The sequence below is a fragment of the Herpailurus yagouaroundi genome, unplaced genomic scaffold (genome assembly GCF_014898765.1).
Source record: "Herpailurus yagouaroundi ecotype Mexico unplaced genomic scaffold, PumYag 77, whole genome shotgun sequence".
NCBI lineage: Eukaryota > Metazoa > Chordata > Mammalia > Carnivora > Felidae > Herpailurus > Herpailurus yagouaroundi.
Window position 1 is genome coordinate 62162446 of NW_024412388.1, and position 12234 is coordinate 62174679.

Below are 12234 nucleotides of genomic sequence, written 5' to 3' on the forward strand. Positions count from 1 at the left end.
TGTGTGTGTGTGTGTGTGTGTGTGTGTGTGTGTGTGTGTGTGTGTGTTTAATGGAATATTACTCGGTGATGAAAAAGAATGAAATTTTGCCATTTGCAACAACATGGATGGAACTAGAGTGTATTATACTAAGCAAAATAAGTTATAGAAAGACAAATATAATTATTTAACTCATATGTGGAACTTAAGAAATAAAAGAGATGAACATAGGGGAAGGGAAGGAGACTCTCAAATACAGAGAATAAACTGAGGGTTGCTGGTGGGGTATTGGATGGTGGGATGGACTAAATGGGTGATGGTCGTTAAGGAGGGCACTTTTCAACATGAGCACTGGGTTTTACTCCTGAAGCTATGACAACACTGTATGTTAACTAACTTGAAATGGAAGGAAGGAAGGAAGGAAGGAAGGAAGGAAGGAAGGAAGGAAGGAAGGAAGAAATCTGAGTGCCTTCCTAGGTAGATGATAATGAAGATCCACCGCCTTCCTCTTACAATAACAAGCTCCCATTAATTAAATGCTTACTGTGTAGCAGACCCAGAGTAAATCATTTAATAGTAAACGATTGAGTTTCCCAGTAAATCTATGAAGAATGCTACAATCATCTTACCGATGAGGATGAGGATGTTAGTTCACTTATTATCATTCAAAATATATTTTATACTGGCACATTTTCCAACTCTGGGAAGACACATCAGAGAGATTTTTGTAAGGTACTGGAGGTTGGACCCAGGATTTGAACTCATAATCTTATCTATGATTCCATTATTCGCTCATTGTTAATAGTGGTTAATCTTCAAAACTTTCATGAAATTTCACTTTTAATTAAACTCTGACTTTCAAGTTCAGAGATAAGAGGAGAAAAGAGTTCTCTTCAGGTGAAATATGTTTGTTGGTATCCAAATCACATTTCTTACACCTACAGAGAATCCTACCTGCAGCCATGGGCCTCTATCCCCTGCTGTGCAGAGAATGTGCCATGCAAGTTATGGTCTATATGTGCACTTTTATTTTAATTTTAAAAGGATTTTTAAAGTGGCTAAATACTAAAAATCAAGTTAAAAACATGTTTTAGGTTTTTTTTTCTTTTAACCAATTCATTGACTCAGTAGACATTTATTAATATTCTTATATCTCCTCTTTGCTGATTTCCTGGAAAGTAATTTCATTTTCTTTTTTTTTTTTATTTATTTACTTGCATCCAATATGGATAGTCCCACTCCCTAAATAGTTACATTAAATCTGTAAGAGTTACTCCTCTACTGATTCAATGATAACATGCCAGGGTTAAATAAGTTCACTATGACTTAAGGTACCAGAAACGTACAAAGTAGAAATGAACAAAGTAGAATCATTGGTATAAATCTTTCACTTCATTAAGGAACAAAAAGATATAATATATATGATGCAGTAGAGTCCACGAATGACTAATCTGATTTTTAGTTGCTCTTGTGATTGATAGCTGCAGAATCCCACCTTTCTTTTCTCTATTTTTGCACAATGTTCAAACAAATCAATTCTTTATTTATAGAATTTTTTTTCACAACTTTAAAACTGAGAGAAAAAATTAAATGTATATGCCACCTGCTGTTGGTTTACCATTTTAAATACATGTTTTTCATTTGGAAATACTCAGCATTATGGGCTAAAACCTCTGTGGATATTTGGCCAATGATGCCAAAAGTCCAAGACAAATGAAACCTCTCTGTGTGATCCAGTTTTACATACAATGGAGAGAAAAAAATTTATAGGAAAACAGATCATTAAGTCTTGTATATTACTTGTAACAATAAGATTTGTGATTTTTTTAACTATACAAAAGATGCACTACTGTGTTTTTCTGAAAATGAAAAGTTCCATAGATACTTTTATAACTTCAAGTAGGACAATGTCATCTGAAAAAAAATGTTCTTATGATAATTTCTAGCCTAGCCATTTAGCTAAGGTTGAAAGTGAACAATACAAGATATTTTTATGTTTATTGAAGTGCTGCCTTTTCACACATGAATTGATACAATTTACTTCATATTGCTTACCTGTTTTAGCTATTTATCATAGTTGGTCAATTCATTTCAAACACAGAAAGTGCTTTTCTCTCTCTGCTCATTTACAGTCTGGGAAACTTATAGATGGTATGAGACACAAGTTGATACAGTTGCTGCTGTTAACAACATCGGTCAATTGTCAACTGTGTGCACAGTATCAGATTGCATTAGGTACCCTGGAAACCTGTAAGAAGATGGATATTGTTTCTGCCCTCAATGAAAGTGCAGTCTAATGAAAATCATATAACACACTTTTGGAAGCTTAAGACACACTAGAGAAACACATTACAAATATTTCAAGAGCTATAGGCTCAATTGTTAGGCTGATACATAGAAAAATGTCTCTATTTCTTTTGTTCAAAAAAAACGTTCATTGGGATTCCATTCCTAGTAACCAATAACATTAAGGACAACAGATCATGAAAGAAAAAGATGGTTGGCAATGAAAGACTCAATCATCTATAATGATAACATGGTAGTGCAACTTTACAGAAAGCTTAATAAGCCCTGGAACTTTACACACATTGTCTCACTTAATCCTCATGATAACCCTACCCACAGAATTGTCCCCATATTCCACATGAAGTAACCACGGCTTAAAGAAAATAAGTAATTTATTCAGCTCATATAGATAATAATGGCAGAACTGAACTTGAAAACAAAATGTTCTAACTCCAAATCCAAACTTTATTTCCACACCCAGTCTCCCAGGCCTCTTCACCAAGTCAGTCTAATTCTCTGGATTATTTCTCCTTGCTACATTGCCTAAATCTACTCTCTGACTTCGGCCGATTATTATTATCTCCTTCTTCTTCCTGCTAGTCTTTCCCCCCTGTGCTAACCTGTGTGTTATCAATAACCACCACTTCCACCAGATACTGCAGCCTCTACCTTCTGCATGGGCACCAGCCCTGGGCACCTGTGCTTCTGGCTGGAGCACTCAGGGACTCGTCCAATCCTCCAGCTCTGCGTTTCTGGCCTTCTCTTCCTCGGCTCCTCGTAAAGTCCCTTTACTCACCAAATACATTTTGAAGCTGAGACTGATACAATCCCCAATCTATAAAACTCCTCTTTCTCACCTTTATTTGTATAGTTGCCATCAATTTTCAAGGGACAATTCAAGAGAAAGGGAAGGAGCATTAATTGAGCAGCTTCTGTGCCTGTGAACTAGCATTAACGGAGACAACCTCTGCCGGGTCTTTTGCATATTATCTGGTTTTATTTCCAGGAAATCTGTTAAGTTTATTTATTTTGAGAGAGAGAAAGAGAGAGTGTGTGTGTGCACAAGTGGGGGGAGAGGCAGAGAGAGACGGAGAGAGAGAATTCCAAGCATGTTCCCCACTGTCAGCGCAGAGCCCATCATGTCGGACACTTGACTAAGCCACCCAGGTGCCCCTGTTTCCAGTAAATATTTAAAACTTAGGTAATTGCTCACTCTCCTGGGTGTTTATGGTATTTATTGATTCGATTTAACCAATGTTTGTCTAGTGCTCATTTTATATCAGGCACTGTGTGGGCTGCTGATTAGAAAATGATGAGAGGAAGGGTGACTGGGTGGCTTAGGCCGTTGAGCGTCCCGACTTTGGCTCAGGTCATGATCTCAGGGCTCGTGGGTCGAGCCCCACAATGGGTTCACTTCTGTCAGCGCAGAGCCCACTTCAGATTCTCTGTCCTCCTCTCTCTCTACCCCTCCCCTGCTCATGCTCTTTTCTCAATAATAAATAAAAACACTTTTTAAATTTTTGAAAAAAAGAAATGATGAGAGGAAAGGTCTCTAACCTCATGAGCTTCACAGCTATGAGAAGAAAGTCAACAGGCAAATATATCACTGTGTAATAAGAAATAATGACAGTTATGTATAGGGCCATTAGCACATATGGGAGGGACACCACACTCAGAAGGGAATAGGAATGGTAGCGTGAGAGACAAAATTTTCCAAGAAAGTTATATGTAGGCGGTCTCTAAATTAGGAATATGGTAAGCCAAAGCATGTAGGTGGTGGGGCAGAACACTCTAGGCTAAGTGACACCATATTCAGAATGGCTGCGTGTATGGGGTGGGGAACCTGGGTGCCTCAGTCAGTTAAGCTCAGGTCATGATCTCATGGTTTGTCGGTTCGAGCCCCATGTCACGCTTTATGCCGACAGCTCAGAGCCTGGAACCTGCTTTGGATTCTGTGTCCACCTCTCTCTGTTCCTCCCCCACTTGCAGTCTCTCTCTGTCTCTCAAAGAAAAAAAAAAAAAAGAAAACTCTTATGAATGGCTGTGTGTGATTGGAACACAGAGTGGTAAAGCCCAGATGGAAACAAGCTGGGAGGCAGAAGGAGAAAGGAAGTTTTAAGGGGCTCTCTGTGCCATGCAAAGTGCTTAGATTTTAATCTCAAGGCAGCAGGGAGGCATTAAGAATTTATTTTTTAGCTAAGCAGGTCTGGATTTATATTTAGAAAGAGGTATGGAGACAGAAAAGTTGGAAGAGGGTTTTAAGCAGATACATTGCAGATATATCCAGGGAAAAGATGACAAGGGTTTGAACTAGTGATAGCAAAAAGTACTTTGACTTAAGAGATAGATTTTAAATATTTTAAATGGAAAGAGTTCATTCATTTTTAGATGAAGGGAAAGGGACACTGTGGAGTAGTGGGATCCAGACTGATGCCTTGGTGTCTGCCTTGAACAGAAAGAATCAGGAAGAGTAGCCTTGGTGGGATGGAGAAGGGTGCAGCAGGTTATAGCTTGAGGTGCCTACCAAGCTTCCAAATAGGGATACCCAGTATACATATGGGTATGAATCAGTTGGGAGGGATCACATGTTCTCTAGTATTGTATTTACCATTTCATGGGCACCTTTTACCTGACCAAGATTTTTTTTAATAATTATTTCTTTTTAAAATTTTAATTCCAATATAGCTAATATACAGTGTTCTATTAGTTTCAGGTGTATAATATAGGGATTCAACAGCTCCATTCATCACCGGTGCTCATCACAAGTGCCCTCCTTAATCCTTATCAACTATTTCACACATCGCCCCATGCACTCCCCCCCATACCAACTTTTTGTTTTGTTTTGTTTTGTTTTGTTTTAATCCCTTGAGCAAAGAAGGTATTGTCTTACAATTCTTTGTGTTCATCACAGGCCAAGCACAATATATTTTGTATAAGTGGGAGCTCTGCAAAGATTTGTTTCTTGACAAATGGATTGACTGATTGCTATGGGTTGAGTCTCATACATATTAAGTGAGGCTGGATAAAGTTTGCTATAGAGGTTTTATGTGGGAAGGTTAGAAGAGCAGCAGCATAGCACATTTATGTAAACCTTCTACTCTAAGTATTTATGTGTACCCTAAATACTTGGTATCCTGGAAACTATTACTTATATATTTTTGAGACTAAAGATTCTGCTGACTCCATTTAGCCCCAGTTAATTTCATGGTATATGGTAGGTATTCAACAAATACTTGTTGAATAAATGTACAAATTACAATCACCAAGTCACAGTTTATGTATCACAATCACTAGGTTATAGTTTATGTAAACAGTTATGTGCACAGTTTATATACTACAATTGTAAATTTTGAAAGCCCATATTTAATAACAGTTACGTTAAATAATAGATGGAGTTTATGTAATTTTTACCATCCAGTAATCACAAAGTATCTTTGTTTGCTATCTTTGTGATATATTTGTAGTTGGAGTCTGTCCCTTTATATCTGAGCAATTCTGCCTCCATCTGCTAGTGATACCAGATGGAGGAGAGGCAGGGAGACCAAGAGATTAATGAAGCAACTCATCAAGTTGTGCGAAAGGCAAAAATATATAAGAAAATCAAATCTGTTGAAATGCCCTTTCCAAAGAGTGATAGTTGCATATTGTATAAGTTTAAAGTTTCTGGAGAAAAAAAAAATAGAGGAAACTTCTGGAAGATAAAATTGCTAATGACTTATAAAGATGTCCATTTTGAAAAAACACAGGATATCATCTTCTCCCCAATGTATATGTTACAACCTGGTAGCAAAGGACATTAACTCTTTCTGACCATAAGGGTGAAATTAACTACACTGGGGAGTACAGAGTCCATTAGTGAAAATGGTTCCCCAAGGCTCTTAGTTGGTGATGGACGCAGACACCATGAAATAAGGGTGCAAGCTAGTTTAAAAAAAAAAAAGTCGGTACTTCCGAGCAGGGACATTACTTGTAATTTATACGAGGAAGGAAAAGGCAAAATCAGGTGAATTCTGCTGGATCTTTCAATTCTTTGGAAAGCAGTAGTAAAAATGGGAGGTGGGGGGATCCCATACACAATATTTTAGGGTAGTACCATACCTCAGCCAGTGGGAAGCAAAAAGGAAAATGTCCCTCAAAGAATGCTCTAATGCAATAAGCTATATAATACAACTCACCATACAAAATGTGTTCCAGAAGAAATTAATTCATTTAAGATGGCAGTAACTTAAAAAATTCCATGACAAAGAAATGATATTGGTATTATTACAAATAAAAAATATGGAATGAGAAAATATGTTTAAGTAACAATCGTAAGAATTGAATAAATCTGCATATCAGCCCAAACAAATGTCATTAAGAAAGTAATCATGGAAACATATTTATTAGAATCAGTGGACTCTCTAAAGAAATTTCCTATGTGCTTGGGTCCTTCTAAGGCAAATGCCATGTAGACGTGTAACTGGCAGTCAAATTCTCCCTGGGCCTAACTTTACTTTTCTTTACATTAAATTTCTCAAGATCAATTTCTTGTTTTTGTTAAAAATATACCAATCCTAGTAAGAATTCTGAGTTCAAATTCTTTATTGAGCCTGGCTGAGTGGACAGAATATAAGATTTTTGATATGCAAATAATTTTATTCAGTAACAGTCACAATCAGGTCAGACCTGAAAAGAGATATAGCGGGGGGAAAAGCACAGAGTTAAGGTATGGTATTAGGGCTTTCTTGCTGGATATTTTAGGAACACATTCTTGCTTTTTTGCTTCTTATAGGAATTGGAGTCATTATGAATGACCTGTATTCAGATCACTATGTATCAGTCATCATGCTTATTAATAAATATATGTAGCTTAGATCTTAAGTTTCCATATCTGTGTAAAGATTAGAAAGGAAGTCTTCTTATGGATGATTGGGCAAAGAGAGTGTCCAAATATTACCCATATTATAGGTAAGTATGGCTGTGCATGTATCAAAACTTTTTATCTACTCCCCAGAATTTCCCAAAGGCCTTGTGTTAGGCATGTCCCTGTGAAAGTTCTGGAAAAAAAGGCTGCAAACAGATGTGGCATATATCATTTCAGAGCCAACGCATTTAAGTGCTGTTGGACTACCTTCTTTCCACCATGCTCTCTTTCTTGCTATAACAGACTTGGAGGCCATGTGTAACAGATGCTGAAGCTATAAAATGGTGGCACCTTCCTCAGTCCCACTGGACATGTAGTTTCAGTGAGAAATGAACTAAATTGGGATAAGCTGCTGAAATTCAAGCATCTGTTACTGTAGCTTGACAATTTCTGGATGTTAACCAGAGATTATCCTGAAATGATAGAGGAGGTGTTGATATGAAATATAGAGGTTATTAAATATCAGTTCAAACATTTATTGACTTCTAGAAACCATGCATATCAATTCTGAAGTATTACTGCATATTACACAAATTTAACATTCAGTTCCTACCTGGTTGGTGACCACCTCTATTCATGAGAAGATAAATGAAGGTTCTTTAGCTCCAATAGTGACATTTTCTCATGAATTCTTTCCATTCTCTGCAAGAGATTTCTAGTTTTCCAGGCTGCAGAAAAATCTAGAGTGAAGATAATGAGGATTAAGGTCAGTACCCCTTGTTTTTATAAGTCCTGAGGTGGCTAACTTCGTATCTGTAATTTCAGATAGTTTTTCTAAAAAATGACTCTCCCAAGTTGAAAAAAACTTAAGTCTCACAAAAATCTGAATCCAGTCCTACGAAGTCTTTCATATTACAACCTCTTAACCTCGCACTATCCATTAGTTTTTTTGTTTGTTTGTTTTGTTTTTAACCACTTATTTATCACACTCTCCAAAAGTAAACTAGATAAAAGGTCCTTCTGTTGTCAAGGCCTGGGAAATAATGTGTATTTTTCTCCTTTAGGCAAATTAAACTCAAGAGACGTCTCTTGTGGTTGAGTGTCTGAGCCACTGTTTTTCCTATCTGTAGCCATTTTTAGTAGCTCTTAGTTACACATACAGACTGGCACCTTTGTATTTACGTACACACGGAAACACATGCACACACCCATAGACTTATGAGTATACACAGGAAGTACATTTTATGATGTGTTTTTTCCCATGTACTAAGATGATTTTGTAACAGAGAACTTTATTACATCTCAATATCAGGTGAATGAGGCCAATAGCTACAGATTTTCTGACACACAAGTCAGCCATTTTCATGAGGTCCAGCTCATCTCACAGGCATGTTGTAATCTGAGGGAAATTAGCTAACCACTTAAAAAAAACCTGTTCTGATGGGGTTTTTTGGAGTTCCAAGTCCCTGACCCTTCAAATAGAAGGAAACCAATGTCTGTATGATAACAGTGGCTTTCCTCTTTTCCAATGTACTTTACTTTGTGAATCATGAGGGTTGTATCATGACAGTGGCTGACACTTTCATAGGGAGACTGAGCTGCAATGTGTATTCTGGCTAGGAGAAGAGCAGCAGGAGGGGAGAGAAGAGGCCAGGAAAAGTATAGTTGATAATTATGCATGCAGGTAGTATGTTAGGAAATCTTTCCAAAGCTATGATAAAGTACTTCATTCTTTATTTAAACTCTCATAATCACTCTTCTTCTTTATCTAAAGAACCACATTTTTAGAACAAGCAAAATTCTAAAAAAAAAAAAAAGTCAGCTTTCAAGTTTGTTTTTTATCCCCTCTAAATGTGGGAAAGAAGGGAGAGTAGGAGGTTTGAAATTACTATAAATGGGGCTTTTAACCTAAAAGTTGATTCCTCAGCAGAACAGTTGAGATAGTTAATTCAAAGTATAAAGCAGAAGATAGTTTTCTTCTTGAAATTTTAGTGGTACTGAATGCCTGTATCTCAACTTTATCAGTCTGTTAAATATATTCATTAATATGTTGCCCTACACAGGTCAGAAAATTTTATAAGAACAAGTATCTTGAGAGGTAATCCTTTGTTCCTGAAACTATTTGAAGGAATAAATAGTATACTCGGAAAATTAAAAATATCCTTCTCTCTTGACTTTTTTTAGCACCAGGGATACAGAAATTAATAAAATACAGGGAATCTGCAGTCAAACAGATGGAACAGAATGTAATCAATCTGTTGTAATGCTATGTAGTAAGTATTATAATGGAGCCATGCACAGAAGCAATGTGAAAACTCTTACAGAGCATGCTCCTTTGACTCTAGAAGGCCATTCAGAAATTCTGCTGGCAGAAAAGGCGATTAGGGCACACCAGGCGGAGGAATTTGAGAATTGTGAGTCGTCTGATATCTGGAAAATTGGAATTGGGAGTTTTGAAGGCAGGAGAGAGCTGGAAAAGTAGGAACTGGCAAAATGATTAAGGATTTTTTTTCCTATTAAGTGAAAGGATTTTGACTATCCTATAGGAATGGGAACCCAACTAAAGAGTAGATTTGCATTTTAGATTTACAGCTAGGAACAGAAAGACGGTGACACACATTTCTGACCCCAAGAATTTTATAAACTAACTGAGGAAAATAAAGAAGTAGACAGATGATCAGGATATAAGGTAAGATGAATTTAATAGGGCTGTACACAAAAACTACCATGACTGATGTTTAATTTGTGCCTTTTGATTACCAGCCTCTGAGGCATCCCCTTCCAATTTCCCCCAAAAGTTGAAACATGACAACACTGAAAATGAATAATATTAATCATTTAGCATAACTATAAATTAATATAATAATCTAGCATGTCTTATGGCTCTGGCACCGTTCTGGGTGATTAAGACAAAAAGTCTATTTTGTCAATTTCAGAAATAATCATTTACATTTGAAAATTAAGGTCTATTGAAATGAACTAAGTGTATAAGAATTCTTATTCTTCTTACATGCAACTGAGAACATTGCTAGTGAGAGCACTAAAAGATACTCGCTGTAAGGATATTAGGTAACTTATGAATCAACAGGAAAAACTGGGAATCAGCTCAGTAAATGAGTAAAAACCAAGGCTAGGTAGCAAGAGTCCAGGCTGAGCAATGCCTCAGAAATTATCCTTTGGATTGCTAACACTGAAAATTTGCTGCTGCCACTATTGGACTTTTAATGCCACTGTGAATGACTTACTTGTCTCTGGTGCATCACTCTTACAGAATTAAAAGTATTGGCATGAGCATCAAATGGCTGACTATATGCCAGAAACTGGGGTGAAACTTATTTGAGTCCTCTAAATTTTGTGTTGGGACATGAGTCCATATCTCAAAGCATGACTTGGCCAAAGGTTATTTCCCCAAGAAAGGGCATTCAGATGATTTAGAGACAAAAGCAAACATAAGAACCTGACAAATGTTCACCTACATCCTTTTTCTGATACCAACACTTCTTATTCCCACCAAAAGTTGCTCAATTCTAACATAAGTATTCTTTATAACAACCAGAAAAAGTATACATACAAATTTCTAAAGGAAATAATTCCAAGTCTCATTAGTTACTACATCCTACTTGGAGCCCAGGATTACTGTACAGTGTGCATTACTCTGCAGTTCTATTATGATATTACATTAATATTTTATATATAAGGACTAGGGGAAATGGAGAGGAAGGAAAAACATATTAATGAAACTATGCAAATATATTTGTGACACAACAATGAAAACAATATGGGTAGAGGTTATGATCTTTATTTTTGCATGCATAGTTGACTCTCAAACAATGTGGGAGTTAGAAGGACAGACCCCCTACAAAGTAAAAAAATCCCTGTATAACTTTTGACTCCCCCACAACTCAACTTCTAATAGCCTAGCACTGACCAGAAGCCTTACTGATAATATAAATAGTTGCTAACATAAACAGTTCGTTAATGCATATTTTGTATGTAATATATACTGTATTCTTATGATTAAGTAAGCTAGAGAAAAGAAAATGTTAAGAAAATCATAAGCGAGAATTCATTTGCAGTACTTTACTATAAAAAATCTGTGTATAAATGGACCCACACAGTTGTAAACCATGTTGTTCAAAGGTCAACTATATTTATAAGGCCATAGTTAGAATGTATACCACCTATAAGTGTACCCTATGTCTTCAGCTAACACATCACTAAAACAGATAAGATAAACTTTAGGATAAAACTGGTCACAAGAGGGTCGTCTGGGTGGCTCAGTTGGTTAAGCGTCTGACTTCAGCTCAGGTCACAATCTCATGGTTTGTGAGTTTGAGCCCTGTGTTGGGCTCTGCACTGACAAGGCACTATCCTCAAAAAATGACCACATAATCCAAAAATTCCACTTCTAGGTATTTATAATCAATCAATCAATCAATCAATCAATCCATCATTATATCCAAGAAATATCCACACCACCATTTCCCTTGAGGCATTACTCACAATAGCCAATAACATGGAAATAACCTGAATGTGTAAGACATAGTTGATATATAGTTGATACCTCTTTCTCAGCATCAACATTTCAGAAGAAGCAGTTATTAGTTTCTTACGGCAACAGTACCAGAAGTTTTTACTGAATTTTTCCTCTGTGTGCCCCCTTTTTGTTTCATGCTGCCGAGATTTCTTCCATGCGTTAAGCTGGGAATCTCCAAACTTCCTTTGGTTAATAAGTCTCCACCAAGAGGAAACAGAGCATCGGAGAATATGAATAGAGTTCCAGTCATCTCTGGAACATCTCCATATAGTTCTATGTGTAGGGCTAAAGTTAATGAAAGACTACTGCAACACTTTACAAGCAGGAAGTTGTGTTTCTTGGGAGTGAATGTTTGGGTAAACCTACCAGGTGAAATGTCCATATTTTCATTCTCAATGTTCGTTTCCTCACTATCCAGGAAAGACAACAACACATATGCTGGTATTTTGTGATGACAGCACTCTTACTTTGGGTACCAAGCTCTTTATTGACTAAATCACTATTAACTGATAGCCTGGCATAATTGGTTGGGTTACAAAGCCTTTATTTTAACATCATTGAATTTTCCTTTGGATAATATAAGGAACAA